The sequence below is a fragment of the Dasypus novemcinctus genome, chromosome 3 (genome assembly GCF_030445035.2).
Source record: "Dasypus novemcinctus isolate mDasNov1 chromosome 3, mDasNov1.1.hap2, whole genome shotgun sequence".
Classification (NCBI taxonomy): domain Eukaryota; kingdom Metazoa; phylum Chordata; class Mammalia; order Cingulata; family Dasypodidae; genus Dasypus; species Dasypus novemcinctus.
Genome location: NC_080675.1, coordinates 9,369,702 through 9,391,314, shown reverse-complemented (window position 1 = coordinate 9,391,314; position 21,613 = coordinate 9,369,702).

Genomic DNA, 21,613 nt, shown 5'->3' with positions numbered 1-21,613 from the left:
CGCTAAAGGCTTGGGGAGAAGTCAGAAAAATCCAGCAAGATCCTGAGCTCAGGTTACTTCTCATGGGTCTTATGTTCTAGTGACACTAGAAAGAAATCCAAAGTAGGAGTCAAGACATTGTTTTCTAGATGGGGTTTATGGGACATCTTAGAACACAGGGAACTTCACACTCAAAGGAAAGACTTGTGTTCTAATGCAAAAGTTTTGCCAAATGAAGTACATTAAATGTTTTAAATTAAAATGAAGATTTTAAGGTGTATATGATTTTCCACTGTAATGGACCATCCATCCATCCATCCATCCATTATTCTCTCTTTAGAAAGGATAAAGGAAAATAGATGGGTTATAAAGGAAGAGATGCTTCTCCCTCTCTGTGTTGGTAATACTGCTGTTGTCACCACTATCAAAAGTGATGTAGTATTTGGGAACAATTCCTCTTATCAGTAGAGTCTTTTGCTGTAATAAAAGTTGTTTTCAAGCACTGTTTTATCTGGGCCTCAAAATCTCCACTTCAGCTAGCAGGACAGGTACATCCACCTCCATGTACATATAAGGACACACAGCTTACCAAGCTTAGCAGGATCTTGGTGGCAGAAAAAGAACTTGAAATGAAGTCTTCCCATTTGAGAGCTCTTTTCTTTTTCCTCCTTATAGGTTTACCACCCAAGCATATGGACTGCTTGGCTCTGTCAGGTTCAGGATGCGGGGCCCCTTCCAAGTTCAAGGCCCTCTGTGGTAGGCTCGGAAGGGCCATCTCAGTTTTGAGCCTTACTTATGAATGGGAAGATGGCTGCATATCATGCAAATGTACCCAGTGTCTGAATGCTGTGTGCACAGAAATGTCCCCATTCATAGAGTGGGAGACAGCTGGAAGTAATCGCAAATGCATTATGCATTGTGATTGCATTGGCAGAGGGGTAAGAAATGTTAAAGTTTTGTTACAATAATAATAACCATTGTGACAATACGATTTGTTTTACTGACGCCCATTTTTTGGCAACTCTATCGTTATAAACACAGCATGTGACTGTACTTTAATGAGACTGTATAAACTTATGCTTGCTTACGAGGGTATATTTGTCAAGCCTCTCTGGGTCCCCAGCTTCTGGGGCACTTCTCTCTGCACGGTTGGGGCCATCCGACCTCCAGCTGCAGGCCCAGAGTGGAATCTAGGTCCTGGTGTCTACTGTTTACCCCGTCCAAGTGGAGGGGCTCCGGTCTGGGAGTCTCCAACCTGGCTGCACATCAGAATCGCTGGGTGTACTTTATAAAAATTCCCATGCCTGGGCACTGGTCCAGATGAATTAAATCAGAATCTCAAGGGATAGGGGCCAGGCATGAGAAATTTTCTGAAAATTCCCTAGTTAATTCTAAAGTGCAGCCGAGACGGAGAACTACTGCACTAGTTCAGGGCTTCTCAATCCATAATGCACACAAAATCACCTGGGGATCCTTCAGAAAGACAGATTTTGGATCAGTACGTCTGGGGAAGGAAACAGGCCAGGAAAAGTCTGCATTTCTAATATGGTCCCAAGTCACGTTCTGGCAGCTAGTTCTTGGACCTCAGGTTGGGGAGCAAGGCTCCGGCCAGCCATTATGGACCTTTTTATGGGCCTTTCCTTGAACCCCAGTCCTGGCTTCAAGTAGATTAAACTGCCCTGGCCCAGGTCTCCTATATCCCCAGAACTACTGGAAATTATAGCTGTGACTGACATTAGTGATACTGGAAACACCATGAAGAAGCTACCATAGAAGACTGGAGATGCACAAGTGTGCTTATTTTCAGATAGAAGCCAGATGAGTGTCTGGCAACATTCTGGAAGGAATTATTTAACAGATACTGGTGAGGTGTGGAAAGGAGAGGGGAGGTCACCAAGAGCCATTCCAGGAACTTTCAGTCCATGGGTTTTGTTGATGATAACCCTCGACAGGGAGGTCAGTGGCAGGCCATGGCCATTCTGTCAATCTCGAAGAGTTAATGTTGTGGAATTTAAGAGAAGTTCAATTATTTGAGTATAGAGAGGCCAGGACTCAGGAATGATTTTGAGAAGGAAAAATGGTTTATTGACGGCCGGCCGGACTCGGGAGCTTTCTGTTTGAATCCCGAGCCCGGAACAAGATTTTCAAACGTCTTTTATACAGAGAGGAAAGGCCAAATGGTCCCTTTGTTTCAGTTCTCAATAGGCTTCAATTAGCATATATCTCTTTCACATCTTAGGTAAGCTTTTAGCAAGGACTCCAGACATTCTAGATAAGCCTTGGTTTTTGCATTTCCCCTAAATACTTAAAGTTTATAGCCCTTGCTTTGTTAAACATTTCCTGGGACTGGAGCCTGCTGTCACCGTCCCTAAGGGCAGGACTGCAGCCTCTTACCGTTCCACACCCACAAGTCAAACAACTTAGTTATTCCTGAAGAGACACAAGTCAAACAGCTTAGTTATTTCTGAAGAGACAAAGAGCCTTCCACCCATAGCCCACATCACTATCACTGGAAGAAGGGTTGGTTTTATTCTGGTTAACTGCACAGAGTGATGCAGGAGTCAAATATTAATGACTAACTTTTCTCTGAACACTTCCATGCCCCAATCTTAACATGTATCATTCCACTAAACTGTCATGGCACCCTACTCTTTTGGTAGCAGCAAGTCAAGTTCAAGAGTGGGCTACTGAGGCTTAGAAACAAAAAGATATTTCTCCTAAGTTGCACAGCTGGGAGAGCTGGATTCATTTCCTTCAGGATCCAGAGTCCTTTCGCTTTTCTAACTGCTCCGTAGCCAAATGAAGATGGAACTTGGACTTGACTGGAGAGGTGTCCAACAAAAGAGTGGGCCTGGGGCAGAGAAACCCCACAGCGAGGGGTGCTATGGAAAGGGCTGCTGCTGCCGGAAGAGGAAGATCTCTCTTTTGACAGAAATGCTGTGAAGAAGAGGGGAGAGATTATAAAATCATGAGCAGCGTTCCCTCTCCAGGACCCTCCACCTGCTGCAGCTGCCACCATTGAATGAATAAATTTGGTAAGCAGGAATGGCACAATTCCTTCATCTGATTCCATCATCCTTGGCTTTTTTGACGTGCATGACACGCTGCTGCTAATTGTTTAGCCCCCAAGGCCTTGTGCCTTTGCTGAAATCGGCCTGTCCCCCTTCGCCTCTCCTCTCTACCTCTCAATTGCCAGCCTCATCCCAGGGCCAAATAAAGCACTTCCTGCTTTGTCAGGGCTGTTCTGTCGGTCCCAGTCACATCCATTTCTACGATCACTAAATTTCTGCAGCTTATTTGTTCCACACAGTCTGCACACATCTATGTTCTTTGGAAGTATTGTTTTATGCAGTGTTTTTTGTTTTAGGTTCAGTTTTCACTAGTTTTGTGCTGTCAAACAGATTGCAAACTTCCTGAGGGCAGGTGAGCCAGGCCATAACAGTACTCAAATTCTGGATGGATATCTTGCTTCAGCACAGGGAGTGAAGAGGTAGAAGGAAGATTTAGAGTCTCTTTTTCTGAAAGTCCATGCCTTACTATATCTTCATATCAGAAGCTGATGACAGTTTTAAAAAGAATGGAGGAAATTGAGAGCTATGAAACTTCCAGTACACATTAGATCCTGGGGCAGGCTAAGATTTTCTTGGTTTACATTTATTTGTTTGTTTGCATGCTTGTTTATTTTTAGAGAAGCTGGAAAATCATGCAGAAGACACAGAGTTGCCATCCACTCCCCCCACACACCCAGTTTTCCCTGTGATGAAGTTTACCTTAGCATGTGCCTTTATTACAGCTGATAAGTCATTATTATCATTACCCCATTTGCTGAGGTCCACAATTTACCTGGGGATTCCCCGTACAGGTACAACACTGTTTATGTTGTACAGGTGCTATGTGTTTTGTTACATTTTTATTTAGTAATATAGACACAACCCAAAATTTCCCCTTTTAACCCCATTAAATATGTAATTCAGTGTGTCCATTGCACTCATTATGCCCTGCCCCCATCACTACCATCCATTACCAAAAGTTTTCCACCTCCCCAAACACTCTGCATCCAGTAAGCACTAACTCCCCATTCTTCATATTTTAAAAACATCTCATTCGATCGCCTAAATCACCTTGACAACATCCACTTAACTACTGAGTTTTAACCTGATACAGTTTGTTCTTGGCTAAGTAAAGAAGAGGGCTAACAGCAGGAGTCTCTACTATCCAGATTTTTCTATTTACAGCTTCAAGACAGAACAAAAAACAAAACACAACTGGCAACACCGAACAGCGCGGCTCTATGCTACAAGGTGGAGCTGCTGCTTCTGCGCCTGCTGTCTGGGCATTACATCCTAAACAATCTCCACCACATGGCACAGAAAGTGCTCTCACACTTTAGTAACTGATATATTTATCAGGAATGAAAATTACCACATGTGGCTCAAAGAAGCAGCTCTTCCGCATGTGTCGTGGCGGCTCTGTTGCGTGTTTCAGAACACTGCGTCCAGACCTTTCTCCCATCCATCCAGGTTCTAGTAAGTGAACACCCAGGCCAACTAGAGATGGTCACCTGTCTTTAAGGTTCACTTGTTTATCCACACCTTCACACCTTTTTTTTTTTGCCACAAATGCTGCAAATCCACTTAAATCTGCTGTCAGATGCAATTCTGGACTCCTTTAAAACCATTTTAGAACAAATGTGGCCATCATTAGTGTCTAAGAGAGGGCTCATCCTACAATGGATATAAAAGTGCTTTCTCATTTAAAGCACCGTAGCAGGGCTTCTTTGCACACCCTGTGAAATACTGATATATTAAACATAACCTGACAAGATATATCCTATTGCTCTAAACCATATTTTATCTGCTAAGTGAGTCTAGCATTGCCAAGCAGTGGTGGGCATCAAAGCCTTAAGTAAAAATCATGGGAGAAGTACTAAACACTGAGGATGCCTTTTTCTTTTTCCTGTGGAGTGAGAAAACACTATTCATTGTTACTTGCCCTTAGCGGGTGGACATAAACGTAGGTAAGTGCTGTTAGACATCCAGACTTGCCTAATCTGCTGCCTATCAAGGCTGCTGAAGGGTGCTGACGGATTAAGATGCGTTTGGGGGCTTGTAGTTTGTGAAAGGGATACTCTTTTCTTGTGGAAGGATGATGTCACTTGCTGTCAGTCACTCCAAACCCAACAATCCCTAAGCTAATGGCCTGTATCAGTCAGGAAGTTAGGCTCTACTGTGGTAGGTAACAACCCCCACTCTCAGTGGCTTAAAACCACAAAGGTTTATTTCTCACTCCCAGTTAGGATTGATAGACTTAGCAGGAGGGATTTCAGACAGATGTGAGTACTTTTTTATGCCCTATGTATTATTTGAAATTGCATGTCAATCTGAAATTCAGATGTAACTGGGTGCCCTACATTTTATCTGGCAACACACCTCCCCCTACATGTCCACTGTGGTCTGTAGGGGGAATCTGCACATCCGGGCACCCTGTAATACAGAGCAAGAAGAGAATTCTGGAAGGTCTCTCACCGAGGAATCAGTGCTCTGGTCAGGAAGGGACACATTATTTTGCTTAAGCTCATTGGCCAGAACTAGTTACATGACTTCACCCAAATACAAGGGGTCTGGGAAGTGCAGTCCTATAATGTGTGCCAGAGTAGAGAGAAGAGTGTGCAATACGTTCACAAAGACTAGCTGTCAGGATGAAAACAAGAGAAGAAGGGGTGGGCCCTGGGGTGAGCGACAGAAGGGCGATCTCTTTTTTGACTTGGTGATCCCCCAAAGAAGCCCATGCCTTCATCCTTGGAACCTGAGAAGATGTGAACTTATGTGGCAAAAGGGATTTTGCAGATGTGTTTAAGGTGAAGATCTTGAGATGGGAGAAGATTGTGGATTGTCCAGGTTCCTTGATGTGACCTCAAGGGCCCTTTGAAGAGGGAGGCAGGAAAGGAGATGTGACGATGAAATCTGAGGTTGGAGTGATGTAAGGAGGGGGCCACCAGCCAAGGAATATGGGCAGCCTCGAGGAGCTGGAAAAACAACAAAATATGTTCTCCCCTAGAGCCCCAGAAAGTGCCTGGATTTTAGGTCCAGAAAATAAATTTTGGACTTTTGACCTCTAGAACTGTGAGATAATAAGCCTGTGTTGTTTGAAGCCACTGAATTTGTGTTTGCCTGTTATAGCAGGAACAAGAAGTTAATATATCCCTGAAGTGAAATAAAGGCCCAGCTCCCATGAGGTGGATTTCTTGTATGTTGACCCCCACAACAAGGAAAACAGGCACAGAGCTGGGAAGCAAGAGCCTTGGGCAGGGTGGTGGGATCCAAGAGCTGGACTTGACCTGCTGGGTTGCTTCTGTGCTTCTTGTATTATCTATATTTACTTTCCTCAGCTATCCTTTAGTAATTAGCAAACTCTATTGAAAATTCTAACTTGTCTCAGTTGTTCTAAAAGAATCTTGCAGAAGCCTTGTATCCAAGTTGCGTAAAGTGTTGAAGAGCTGACAGCATGCTCTGGGTCCACTGGGGTGGTGGGTGTGAATCGGGATGAGAAATCCACTGAAGACCATGTGGAGGTTTGGAGGGAAGAGTTGAGGCCTCTGGACCCAGCACCATTGTCCTAGATTTTGGGGTTTGTGCTAAGAAGAAATGTGTGTTCTTAAGAAGCAATATCACATTTTTTCACATAGTGCTATTTCAAGAGAAAAGCCAGTTATGGGGGGAAGTGTCATTGGACATTCAGAGGCATTTGCTGGCGATGGCTGTGTGAGCTCTTTCTCTTGCGGCCTCCCTCACCTCATAACCAGAGTGACACGAAGATGAATAAGAACATTACAAGGAGTTATGGTGCTTGAAACAAATATTTGGCATGGTATGAATATCTTGTGAATAAGTGGATGCATGAAAAGCTTTTGAATGATTTTCACCAACTTTTATATCTTGGTTGAGCTTCTCTGTGTCTAGATTTATCAGTCAAGGGGAGAAGGAGGAACACTGATGTATTTTATTTTCTATTTTTGTTCAGAATCAGCCATCCTACCTCTTAAGTTACTGGAGTCAATTGCCAAAGAAGAATGTCCTGGAAAATCCAGTGGTATTGTTTCAACCTCTGATCAGGCCCATGCAAATTTGAGGGATTTAATTCCATGCCTTGCCCTCCTGTGCCCTGCTTCATTCGACTCTAGCTTAGAGATGAGTTCGTCTTTTTGCTTCAACCTGGAACATCACTTAGACTGCTCTCCTCCAGTGACAGCTAATGTACAGCCAGGACTAGGTGTAGCTTTGGGGACCCAGGGGAGAGAAGTCATTGGAGTTGCTGACACTACTGTTTGTCTGGAGGTTCCATCCAAAGAGTGCTCTGCTGGACCTGTGGCTGGCACTGGACTGAATTTCTGGACTGTCCATGTGACAGCCAGACCCTCAGCCTCAGCAGACTTGCAACTCCTCCCCTCCTACTCAGCCAGCTAACAGGGAGGTGAAGAAGGTCAACCACCTCACCAGGGAGCCAGGAGTGCCTACAACCGCAAGCAGGAGAATTGCATCCAGCATCCATGTGGAATCTAAGCCCCCTCTTGATATAGAGGGGGAGTGGACATCACCAATGCAGGGTCCACAGGATGGAGGAATAGAGTATGGATTAGAGTGGACTTACTGGTGTTCTGCTGGGGAACTATTGTGATTAGTAAGAGGAGAAATTGTAGCATTGATGTGGAGAAGGTGGCCATGGTAACTGCTGAGGGTAGGGAGAAGGAAGAAGAGATATGATATGGGAGCATTTTCAGGACTTGGAGTTGTCCTGGATGGTACTGCAGGGACAGATGCTGGACATTATATGCCCTGCCATGGCCCACTGGGTGGACTGGGGGAGAGTATAAACTGCAATGTAAACTATTATCCATGTGATGCAGCAGTGCTCCAAAATGTATTCACCAAATGCAATGAATGTGCCACGATGATGAAAGAGATTGTTGATGTGGGAGGAGTGGGGTGAGAGGGGTGGGGGGTATATGGGGACCTCTTATATTTTTTGATTGTAACATTAAAAAAAAAATACAGAGAAAAAAAGAAAAAAAACAAAGGGTGCTCTGGGGACTTTTTTCAGGGAGAACTGCTGAGTACGAGGCTGTGATACAGAGGTGGACCTGGCAGAGGAAGGGAAGGGAAGAGGTCAGCTAGAGGGTGAAAATGAGCCAGCAGGGTTTCGAGGCTGTAGAAGATTTACCAAATCCTGGATGTCTCTGCACCAGCATCAGCACAATTTCCATTTGGTGACAAGTAAAGTATGAGAGGGTTATTTTTCAATCTCAGTTGGAAATGTTCTCTAGCCCTGCATATATGTAGTAGAAAGAGGACTTTTCCAACAAAGGTAGTCTCTCTTCTCCTCTATTCGACAAGGGAGAGTCACCCAATCAAGGGGTCACCCTCTTCCTTCTTTCTTCTCCTTCCTCCTTGCTTCCTCGTCACATCTAATTCAAATGCTCGTGCCCTGAAGAGCTTCCCAACTTGGAGCAGTGCGTATGCACTCAGCGGAAGCTCGGGCACTCGATCATTGAGTGCCGACCATGAGCAAGGAGACGCAAGTCTCATTTCCATCACAGGACCCTCCCTGTTTATTTACACCGCCACCTGACTCATCACAATACGCCCTCTTTGAGCCCTTTTCAAGCGTTCCTTGTCTTGCCCTTTCATGGACTCCACATTCGGGTCAAATCAGATGAGATAACCAGAGTAAGACCGATGAGGATGACAATAACAGTTACATTTTTTTTTTCACATTTATTTATTTATTTGTTTTGCCTATTTGATTTTTGAAATTCCCTCTGTATAGACTAAGTGTCTACATTTTATTTTATTTCATTTTATTTTTTATTTAATTATTTATTTATTTTTAAAAATTACATTAAAAAAATATGAGGTCCCATTCAACCCCACCGCCCCCACCCCCCGCTCCCCCCACAGCAACACTCGCTCCCATCATCGTGACACATCCATTGCACCTGGTAAGTACATCTCTGAGCATCACTGCACCCCATAGTCAATGGTCCACATCATAGCCCACACTCTCCCACGTTCCATCCAGTGGGCCCTGGGGGGATCTACAATGTCCCGTAATTGTCCATGAAGCACTACCCAGGACATCTCCTCATCCCAAAAACGCCTCCACATCTCATCTCTTCCTCCCATTCCCCAAACCCAACAGCCACCATGGCTACCCTTCCCACACCCATTCCACATTTTCTCTGTGGACATTGGATTGGTTGTGTCCATTGCATATCTATGTCAAGTGGGGGCTTAGATTCCACATGGATACTGGATGCACTCCTCCTGCTTTCAGTTGTAGACACTCTAGGCTCCATGGTGTGGTGGTTGACCTTCTTCAACTCGATGTTAGCTGAATGCCTGCCTTGTTCCAAGCAGCTGTAAGCACTTCACAGGTGTTTAGCCATTGAATCCTGCCAACAACCTCTTTGAGACTTTACAAACCAAGATGCTGAGACAGAGAGAGGTTAAGTAGTTGGCTCCATGGGCTGGACCCTGGGACCACCACGGTCTTCCCACCCCCAGAGTGTTGGCTGGGCTGTTGCTTCCATGTGGGACTCTCTGCCTACATGCCTTTCCTCCAGGAAGAGCTAAATCTTATATTCCCACGGAGATGCAGGCTGAGGGTCCCGCTCTGGGGAGAGCGGTCTGACGCCCACCAGGCAAGAGTGTTTCTCTCCTTGGAGCTCCCACCCCACCCTCCAGCCCCATGATGTTGGCATTGTCCTAGAGTGTTATTAGTGAGAATTCACGGTTATAAATACTCGTCTATGGTAAATGCTCCCCTGCCACCTGCAGACCACCGGCCCAGGCGCCTGCTGTGGGGGGATTTTTTTTCCCTCCCTGCCAAGCAGTGAAAGGGCTGTGTGAAAAAGAGATTGCATCTGAGCACATGAGGCCTGGCTGGGGATCTGCAGGCTGCATGGGTGGGTTCCTGATCAGATGCAGGGGAACAGTGAGGGGCTTGGACAGCGCAGCCAACGTGGATCAGTACATTAACCGGCACGCTGGGAGTGCTCCAGAAGTAGTCCTTTGTCCATTTGCATAGCGAAAAAGAAAACCAACAGGCAACTCTGTTCCACGGGGGCAGAATGAACAGATTTCTCACCTGATCCTTAAACGAGCACTCTTGTTCATCCGCCTAGAAGGGATGAGGTTGGCTCAACTCCATGGGGGAGCACTGGGCACAGAAGGCCAAAGTGTAGCTAATACTAATTGTCCGCGCACCGTCCCCTAAAGATGGTTTATAGACATGGCTACGTGTTGAGCTAGAAAGGGGCCCCCTAGTCAGGAAGGGTTGAAGAAGGTGGGCTGGAACAGTGTTTCATGGGCGGCTCACTGCTGGACTTCTCCGTGCCTTTATCAGGCCAACATGCCTTCTGTGGGCTGGTAGAAACAGCACCACTGAAACCCACTTGACTGTGCAGTTTTCCCTTCAAGGAGCACCTCACAACACTTGGGGTTCCTTGGAACACCCTGGGAAACTCTCTTCTTGTCATCCTGCTCGGGGAAAGACAGCTCACATTTCACGGTCTGCAAAGAGTCCCTTGCTCACAGAAATTTATCACATGGGGCATTTTCCTGGAGTTCGGGAAAAGGGCGAGAAAGGTTTAGCAATTGCAGAATCTAGACATTTGGCTGAGCACTTACGATGCTAAAGTGAGATCATTGAAATCACACTAAAGTTCAAAAGCCTCATTTGTGTACATGAGTCTAGTGCCAATTTATCTATTACTACCCTTGAATAATACAGAATTTTATTCAGTACTAATAGTGTTGGTATAATTATATGTTTTTCACACATGTGGAATTAATGGCACTAAATATAAAATAAGTAATCTGGAAAATTAGTCTTTAGGAGTTTCATCTCATATGCAACACAAAAACATTAATGCATTTGAATGCTTTTTTCCTCCCACAAGCAGGACAAGTAATATTTAAGGAGCACTTAAATGAAGACAAATGTCCCCACCAGAACTTTTTATACACTAAATTGGTGAAGGTGTTGTTTCATAATCACATCAAATAAAAACTTTGGCAATTTAGTCCAGTGAACGCAACCGAGTTATTAAAAAGTAATTTTTTCATTCCACCGATGACATTCAGCAAGCATTAAACACCTACTTACTATGCACAAGGCACTGCTTTAAGTGCTTAGTACAATGCAGTGGCCGACTGGACCCAGAGCCCACGTCTGAAAGCTTCCAGTCCCGGCTGGAGGGGTCGGGATGGGAAAGCTCAGTTGCTGTCTCCAGCCGCTGGCGACAGAACCTGGACTCCTTTGGCTTACCTCCCCGAGAAGGCCCAGGGTGGACCGGCTGCGGCGTGGCCGAGGGCAGGGCTAAGCGCTGCCAGCAGGGTCTCTGGGCTCTGCTGCTTCTCTGCTGGCTCTTGGTTTGCCTTAGGGGTGGCACCATGGCTCTGGCGGGTCCGCTTTTAGTTGCAAGTAAGGGCAGCACGCTTCTCTTCCAGCAGCTTCCAGCTGGACTGGCCCAGGTTGCATGTCCCTTCCTGAGCCAAACCCTGGGACCAGGGAACTGCTAAGCTCTGATGGGTTTAGGCCTGGGGGAGCCCCGGCTGGACCCCCCGAACAGGCCTGAGAGTCCAGAGGCTGCCCCGACAGAAGGGGAGGGGATCACTGCTGGGCAGGCCGCCGAGGGGCCCAGGCTGCCCGTGACCACGGCCTCTGCACGGCCGAGGGAACGGTGGTGTGGTAAGAGGCACAAGAAGCAGCCGGGGCAGAAAGCGCTTTAGAAGGAAAAAAGCGCAGCGGGCTGGAGGTGCTTGGCGGGGAGCGAGGGCGCGTGATGTCTGTGTGAGGTGTGGGGGCGGGGTGGGGGGGAGTACGACTTTGGTCCTTGAAGCCCTGAAAATAATGCCGGTGGCCCGAGAGGGGCAGGGGAAACAGAGTAAGCAAACGTCAGAGAGGCCTGGAAGGGAAGAGTGTGTAGAAGGAACTGCAAGGAGACAGCGAGACTCTCTCTGTGACTGGAACTTGGAAAGCCCAGAGAGCTGGAGTGGGAGGCGGGGAGGTCCGGGGTCAGATCAGGGAAGGCCTGACTTGCCATCAAAGGAGGTCCTTTGTGAGATTGTCGTAGACGCACATAAAAGTGCGGAGGGTAACTTTGCCCGAAGTGCTTTCGCGCTCCTTGCTCGCATTAGCGTCGGGTTTTCGTGATTAAGCATGTTACTTGGAATTCAACTTTTAAGAAAAGTCCCCTAAACTTCTTCCTATTAAAGAATAATGTTAATTGGTTAGAGTATATAAAACAGGGTTCTATGGCCCATTGAGTTTATATAGATTGAAATGCTAAGTAGGCCCGAGCAGGAGCCTCGGCGGGGAATGGAGGGTGCGCTCATCAGCTTTATGTCCTCTTTCCCCTTTACAGCCTACCCCTTGCAGTGCTTGGGAGGCAGATCCGCAGAGTGCGCAGAGCTTCCTGAGGAAAGGGCCCCCAGCGCCACCGGTGACGTTGCTGGGGCATCGGTACTGCGCAGCCAACTTGATTTCCTTCCTGCAGAAAGTGACAGCATCATCCAGGACCCTGGTTTTGAACTGCACTGAGAAGAGAGGTTTCAGACCCCAACGTTCATTTGTTCATCCATCCCCCAAGTATGTATGAATGCCTCCAGCGTGTCTGGCCCAGATGCAAGTTCTGGGAGTATATTAATGAATCTAGCAGACAGAGCCCTTGCTCTCATGGGGCTGATACCCAGGAAGGGGGACAGACACTAACAGGTAAACAGATGCATGCGGTCTAAGAAAAAGGCCTGGGTTGGGGGTCCAGGGTGGGGGGAGCTGTGATTCCACATGGACTGGGCCGGGAGGTCCCAGGAGCAGAGAACTGAATGAAGGGAGGGAATGAGGCACGCATTCCAGGCAGAGGGGGTGGCAGGTGCAAAGGTCCTGCGGTGGGGCCTGGGTTCGTATCCCTGAGGACCAGCCAGGACGCAGGTGGGGGAGCATCACGCCCAAAGAGTGGGTGATAGGAGATGAGGTCAGAGGGGTAGTGGCAGAGGTGCAGCGATGTCCTGGGCCACGGGAGGATTTCAGATTTTAGGGAGGTCTGCCCACTGCCTTCTTTATGCCCTGATTGCCTTGTTTAGACATCTTTTTTGGAATTTCCTGTGCAGAGGCCATTTATGGATCTGGATGCTCTACTTTGCCACCCGATCATGACCTTCAGGGGAGTCAGGCCGAGAACGCATTCATTTGTGTCCCGGGTACCTCATAGGATGCATAGTAGGAGCTTAACGTGCATTTGTTGAATAAAAGCTGCAAGCCTGTCTTTTGACAGGAGGTCTAAAATCTGAATGAAAAAAAAATCACGGTTTCCTTTTTCGCAAAGGTTTTGCAATTGAATCCAATCTACAGTCAACCAAATTCAACAAACATGTGTTGCTTACCTTCATTATGCAAGGCATTGTGTTGGGTACTGGGGATTCAGAGATGAAAAGTAAAAATAGGCGCACGATAAACAAGGAAGATATGCCAGTTGCCCCCTGAGAGCTTTGCATGCATCAACTCTCGTCTGATCCTCACAGGAACCGTTGGAGGCAGATGCCCTGATGCCCGCTGTTGAAAAAGGAGGATTCTGAAGCCCAGAGAGGTTGGGGCAGGACCTGGCCCATGTCACCCAAATGGGAGGAGCCTGGATTCCAACTCCACTCCAAAGTCTTCCTCTATCTGCCACCGTGGTCGGGGTAGTTCCAGTGAAACGGGGTGAAGGGGGCGGGAGGGTGAGTTTAGCACCATCAACAATAGTGCAACTCATCATAAATGCAAACCTAGAGTCTCTGTACACTGGTGGGCATGCTGGAGGGATGGCACCCACTGATCGTGCCTGGAAAAGGGTCTTAAGGACCAGAATGTCTGGGGCGGGCCCTTAGTAGAAAAGAGATGAGAGCGTGTGTGTGTGTGTGGGGGGGGTCTGGAGCAACGTGAGCGGCCAAGGGAAGTGGCCGGCACAGGTGCCGAGGAGTGGGTTCTTTCTCCTGCTGCCTGGCATTGGTTCCATGTCACCCCGTTCTTACTTGATGCGAACATGGTCATTTGCCTTCGCTTTCTTTCACTTGATTTCTAACCGCTTCTTAATTTTGTTTTTAAAAAATGACTTGATTGTTTTCGTGAAAGTGAGAAAATGTAAACAATGTGGGGAAACAGAGAAAGGGAATTGAAACCCATTCCCAGTCTCATCAGCTGAGATAAGCCACCTCCGGTGGCTTGGTGAAGCTCCATAGGTAAGCTCCTGTAGGCACACACAGCAACCTGCAAAGGCAGTGGGTCCTCCTGTGCTGTTCCATCCACCAGCGCTGTTCCATCCATCTGCGCCGTTCCATCCACGTGCGCGGGCAGGAAACCTGGAGTCAGCTTTCCCTTCCACCTCCTGGCAGCAAATGCTGCTCATCTGACTTACTACCCGTTTCTCAAGCCCTTCCTCTTTTCTTCATCTCCACCAACATCTCCACCACCACCCTGGATCCTAGCACCCTCGTCCAAGAGCTGTCCTTCCTCACCTGCACCAGGCAACAGCTTCCTAACCGGCTTTGGGGAGCCACCTTTGCTCCACTCCATTGGTCCCACTGCAGCTGGAATACTCTTCTAACCCCAAGTCTGGTTATGTCAACCCCTGCTTGTGACCCCAAAAGGTTTTCCCTTGCTTGACCTGCTGTTTCCTGCCCGGGCTCTCAGCTACCTCTCCTGTCACCTACTTCCACCCACACCCCAGCCATCAGCTCTTGGTGCTCCAGCTGCCTTTCTCTTGCTACTGCCCATCCCCTCCAACCAGCGGCCTTTATTCCTGTATCAGAAATGAGCTCAAACATTGCCTCTTCCGGAAGCCTCCCAGTCCCCAGACTACATGGGGTCCCCTTTTAAAAAATGCTTTCATCTCCTCCCTTCCTTTCGTTTTAGAGCACTTACACAGTTTATGTATTTGTATGAAGGTTTGAATAATACCTGCTTTGACACCCGAGTGCCATAGGCCCCTCTTGCTCAATGCCAGACACAAGAATTCGTTTGCACAACAACATTTGTTGAATGAATGAGTGGATGGGTGGGTGAAGGAGTAAATAAATAAGTGAAATACTTAAAGGTTCTGCTTTTTCACTTACTCCACTGTCAGGGTCATACTCTCAAATGGATGTGTGTTTGCACGCACACAGTTTTCAATGGCTGCTAGGGCCCCGCTGTAAGTACTACGGTGATTTACGTAACAAGTCATCTGCCGGGGACAGTGCTACTTCCAGTTTCCTACTATTATCCATGGCAACGTGATCAAGACCCTTATGCGTGTCTTTTTTTCCTTTATATTTTGTGATCCTTTGCATAGGATACATGTCTAGGAACTGGTTTTCTGGGTTAAGGGAGGAAGTGTTTTACATTTTTTGATGCGTATGGTCCTCCAGGAGGGTTCTACCGATGTCTACTCCTCCCATTAAGTTTTTTTTTCCTAATATAAATATTTTATTTTATTTATTTTTCTTCCCTTTCCCCCCATTGTCTGCTCTCTGTGTCCATTCACTTTGTGTTCTTCTGCATCTGCTTGCCTTATCCGGCAGCCCTGGTTAACTGCGTTTCTTTCTTGCTGCATCATCTTGCTGTGTCAGCTCTCCGTGTGTGCGGTGCCAGTCCTGAGTGGGCTGCGCTTTTTTCACGCAGGGCAGCTCTCCTTGAGGGGCGCAATCCTTGCGGGAGGCAGCACTGCGCATGGGCCAACTCACCACACAGGTCAGGAGGCCCTGGGGCTCGAACGCTGGACCCTCCATATGGTAGGTGGATGCTCTATCAGTTGAGCCATGTGTGCTTCCCTCCACTAAATTATAAATAACCACCTGCTCTCTACCTCTTTACCAAAAAAGCAGATTTCTCCATTCTTTTTCAACTTGGTCATCCTGAGAATTTGGGGGGAAATCACTATTGTTTGTATTTGCATTTATTTAATTAATTGCATGACTGTTTAATGCAATCTTAATAGTTGCTCGTTGTTCTTTATTTTGTGGTGCTTTGTTTGTTTTTTCAATGGCGATCCCATACTTTTGTTTTTGTTTATTTGTTTTGGAAAAGCAAAATGATTGGCAAAGTCTTCACAACCCCAAGGTTAAAAAAATAAAAATATCCGCATTATCTTTTCCTTTTCAATTGATTTTTCTTTGTATTGGGCTCTATTTCTGAGTCTTGATTCTGTTCTACCCACCTTGCTTTCTTCCTGGGCCAATACCTCAGCTTTAATTACTGAAGTTCTAATAATAAAAATAAAGGGAAATTCTTCCTCATTACCTTGATTCCCTACCTCAGAATTATCTTTACAATCCTTGCATATTTATTCATACAGATACACTTTAGATCTATTTTGTCAAGTTAAAAATAATAGGTGATTTTGATTGAAATTGCCCCCTTTACTTGACTCTCCTTTTTAGAGCATGGGGTTGTTTTGCAAAAGCCCCACCATGGTTAGCTTTGGTCAGGCTCTTCCTTCCTGTGTGGTTTTCAGTGCCTGAGGAGCAGGGACCATGTGTCATCTCATGGCTGAGGGGCCACACTGGGTTGGTGCCTGATCCACATTGTATGAGTAAATGAGTGAATGGGTTAATGAATGGGAAACAAGAAAGGTCCCCAAGAATGGGGTGGTTCAAAACTGTTTCTGTTTCTCAATACTTTTCTTCCTCTTATTTGGCTACAGAAATGGAGATGACTCTACATTCTGACATGACTTTCCAACCTTAAACTCATTAGGGTCACTACAACTGTCTCCATTCATTCGTAGCTCTCGTCTAGGGGTCAGTGGCTTGAGAGAATCCCACTCCAACTGCTGAGTGAACATATCCACTTCCTGTCATGGCAACAGGTAGTAGAGGTTGAGCCAGTATTGGGTCCAGAGACTGTTCATCCTTCACAAGAAATGAGTTCCATGGAAGTAATTTTCTTTCTGCATCTCTTTCACCAATCATCCCATTGAATTATTTGAGTTAAGCTCAGCTTCTGATGTAAGAATGGATCTGTTTTGTAAGACTGCATTACATTACAGGTGGTAAAAATTATTTTTCTAATTATACTGTATCACCAATGTATAAGATGTGATTCATATATAATCACTGTTTTAATGTTTTATTCCTTGCACAGGAAAAAAGTGATGGGAATAAAATATCAATATTCTCCTTAAAATTGACAGTTAGTTCTGACATGTAATTTAAGTGAAGGAAGGAGATATCAATTAAAAGAAGGTGATACGACATTTTGCTCTTTTTTCCCTCATTTTATATATAGAGTCTCAGAGAGACTTGAACCTTCTCTTCTGTTAACTTAGAGAAAACCAGTTTAATACTATGAGTGCACAAAATGAATGAGAAAGCATAAAAGAAGTGATCTTTAAAATGCTTTCATTTATTTTATGATTTGTTATTTAAAATATTGTAGTTTCTTATGTTAAAGATTCATCATTTGGTGCATCTTCATAGTCTCTTTTCTTTTTGAATGACAATAATTCATAGCAAGGTGACATTTTAGTTTGTTGGTCATTGTAAAGGGTACTGCAGATTTAAACAACAGGTATCCAAGAGATACCAAGGGGATGATAGAGAATGAATTTGGGGCTTGGAAATACATACCAACTCAGAGGTCATGGCATGAAAGCATTTACTGGACCAACACTTCCCCAATTTGATTTAGCGATGGTGTCTAAAAATCATGTTTGTCTTAACTTGCTAGATCAAGTAGGGCGAAATGAGAGCTGTAACATGTTTTTCAGGGGCAGACAAAGACTTTCTCTTTCTGGAATCTCTTTTGTTTAAATATTCATTTTAGTTATACCTTTCCCCCAGTGTCTAAATCGATTTCTGTTTCGGTGAGAACTTAATAAATGTTTTATAACTCAACGAAGAAATGAGTAAGTGATAAGAGGATTGAGTGAGAAAATGGATGGATGGATGGAAGGCTAGATAGATGGATGGCTAAATGAGTAAATGGATTGATTGACCAGCGGATGGATGAAGACATAGCTCTATGGCAGATGAAAGGTGAGACTCCCAAGCCCAAGGGTAGATGAGATAATTGTGCGGAAAGCCTTCTCCAGTTCTGGCTGTGGCTGAGGTCAGGGGCATTTGGGTTTGGGTGTGACATTATGGTCTGCAGAGAGGAGTATGGACTGTGGAAGCTTTTCCTCTCTTTTTTTTTTTTGTATTAAACATTATTTTTGGAGAAGTTTTAGATTTACATTTACAGAAGAATTACACTGAAAGTCTAGGGAATTCCCATACCCACCCCTCCCCACACAGTTGCCCTGTTATTAACATCTTACATTAGTTGTACGTTTGTTACAATTGATGAACCAGTACTGCAGCATTGCTACTAACCAGAGTCTATAGTTTACACTGCAGTCTACACTTGGTGCTGGGCAGCTTTTTAGGCTCTGACAAATGTTTTTGGATCCACCCGCCCCTCCCCGCCAGTTCCTTCCTTTGTAGCTGCCCAGAGACCTGACCTCTGCCAGTGCCTCTGCCTGGTTGAGTTGTATGGCCCTCTCCGGCCCCTGGGGAGCAGGACGCCCCCTGTCTTAACTGCTCCGAAATTTCGGCACATGGCTCCGAAAGGCCTCAGTGGAGCAGATGGTGGAGGCCGCCAGTCCTGGCTTTGGGCAGACCGCTTTATTTCTCATCTTTCCTCGTGCCCCCTCTATATCAAACCCCTCGTACCTAGCAGTCAGGAAGCTCAAGAAGTTTTAGCCAGCTGTGGAAATAAACACCGTGTGTTTGCATGGCAGGGAACCGGGGGCTGGGGCCACCTGTCCCTAAAGTCCTGTCTGAACCTTGCATTTTGAGAAGGGACTCTGTGATTCCTTTAGAGCACCTCCTCCTCCTGCAAACACCCAGCCCAGCCCCGTCCCCAAGCCTCCTCGCCAGGCTGCACTCCCACACCTTGACTCCTGGAATGCAAATCCGCCACCTTGCTGCTAGGCGGTGGGCGACCTTCCTTCTTGCTGCAGCTCAGGGAGCACCACCTGCTGTCGTGTTTGAGGATACCGCGGGCAGAGGGCCAGGGTTTCCAGTGCTTTTCTTACGGGCTCCAAATATTTAAGGCTTGTTTCCCCATCTGGACTGCGGGGCTAATAAAAGTATTCATTTTATGGATTTCTTTTCAGGATTCAAAGAGCCAATGCTTGCCTTTTTTATGGCAACAAACGTCACTAATAACAATGATAATAATGACAGCTAACATCTATTGAGCACTTTGGGACTCCTGTCCAAGGGTAGGCTGGGATGAGCTATATCTCCATTGCAAGACAGAATGGAATAAGCCCTCACTCTGATTAGAATCTGGGTTTGTTTGCTGTCATAGAAGCATGTTGGAATCACCACTGTTACCATGTAGATAAGTGTTTTGGAGAGTGCTTGGCTGATAGCGGGTGCTCAGTAAATCTTGATTATCAATTATGCATACGTGATAGCACCACCTGCAGGATTAGTGATGGACAACACAGGGTCTTTAACATCACTCTGTGGGGCAGCTGAACCTCAGGTTTAGGTAGGGACCCTGTGCAGTTGTCCAGCAGATCTTGTCTTAAGAGCAGGGGGCAGGGTCATGGCACCAGGGGAGCTGCCTAAGCAATACAGCATCGCAGCTAGACTGTGAAGGACGGCGAGGTTAGGCATGAGGCACTGGGAGGAAAAGGGCACCCTGGGCCAGGGGAGAAAGTCACCAAAGGGGCGACGATGGAGACGTTCAGGACATGATGCCGACTGTTGGTTATATTAGAGTTGAAGCAAATGGCCAAGAGGATAATGTATATTTCTGTAAATCACTAATGGGAAAATGTTTTTTGTACAAATGTGGCAAAGTGTCAATATCCTTAATATATAAAGAGCTCAGACAAATCAAGAAGAAAGGAGGAGCCTTAGTATGAAAACAGTCAAAAATCATGAAACTCCAACCCAGTGTAAGGGCCAGCTTCACATGTGTATGGCATGGGCAGGTGCAGAAGACCCTGTGTCAGGAGAGACCAGGCTTGGTTTAATGCCCCAAGGTCACCTTTCTGAAATTTGTAATATTTTTAAGCAAGGGATCACCTCATTTTCTTTTTTTTTACAGATTTATTTTATTTACTTCTCTCCCCTTCCTCCCCACCCCCATTGTCTGCTCTCTCTGTTTATTTGCTGTGTGTTCTTCTGGTCCTCTTGCACTCTTGTCAGGTGGCACTGGGAATCCGTGTTTCTTTTTGTTGCATCATCTTGCTGCATCAGCTCTCCGTGTGTGCAGTGCCACTCCTGGGCAGGCTGTGCTATATTTGCACAGGGCTGCTCTCCTTGTGGGGTGCACTCCTTGCACATGGGGCTCCCCTACACAGGGGACACCCCTGTGTGGTATGGCACTCCTTGCACACGGCAGCCCAGTGCATGGGCCAGCTCCACACAGGTTAGGGAGGCACTGGGTATTGAACGCTGGACCTCCTATATGGTAAGCAAATGCCCTATCAGTTGAGCCACATCTGCTTCCCTGCTTTTTCATTTTGCACAAATTATGTAGCCAGTCTCATCTGCAGTGAAGAAATACAAACAAACAACATGTAGATCAATAAATTCAACTTCATCGTTAATCAAGGGGACACAAATCAAATTATAAAGGCATGCCAATTTGTAGCTATAGAATTAACCAGGGTACAATAAACAATAGCAGTTCAGGCAAGGGAGCAGTGAGGTGGGCATGCCAGGCTGAGAAGATTATATGTTATAGAAGAGCAATGGGGAGCCATTGAGTGTTTGCGAGAGAGGTAGTGCCGAATTTAGAGTTATCAGGCTCTTTGGTGACAATATTGAGAAGAGATTCAAATTGGAGAAGGGAGGCAAGGAGACATGATGAGATGATGAAGACCTTAGATATAATAATAGCAGGTAAAATATAGCCTTAGATATAATAATAATAGTAGAGGGCTCTAGCAGCTGCAAATGGCATTGAGGAGGCAGAACGTGCAGAATCTGGCAGCTAACAAGGGGACCCCACCAATGGAGAGTAGGCCACACAGCCTAATGCAGCTCCCTCCCTCCTTTTTCCTCTTCTTTCTCTAGTCAATAGGGAGACTTCACAAAGCATATTTGACTCTCTATATTCCAAGTTCTAGTTTGGTTTTCCATAGATACCCACTGAGGATTCTCCAAAATGTCTCCATTAATATCAAACCTCAAAACCTGTGATGAGCTCTCAGGCACTACGGACAATGCAATATTCCTTCCAGCCTAGGTAGATCACGATGACTATGTTTTCATCCAACTAAGGGTGATCCTTTTGTCGCCAGGATTTGGACTTGGGCTTGAACATTTGAAAAAAGAAAAAAAAAAAATAATTGCTTTCTTCTCAGACACAGATTTTTGCAAACCATGAAGCAAATTTCCCTCAGTGATAACAATAGTTAAACTATTTGAAGGTAGAAGATAGAGAGAGGCTGGCCGCTTCGATCCAGGAAGAGAACAGTCACAGCTCTGCTCTAAGGGTAAGGCAGGGCGTTGGGCTAGTTGCTTCTCCATTCTAGGACTTGTTTCTGACCCTTTTAGAAGGGAATCATTGTTGAGAGGGTTCGATGAGTTAGAGGGGCTCAAAATACCTGCCACAC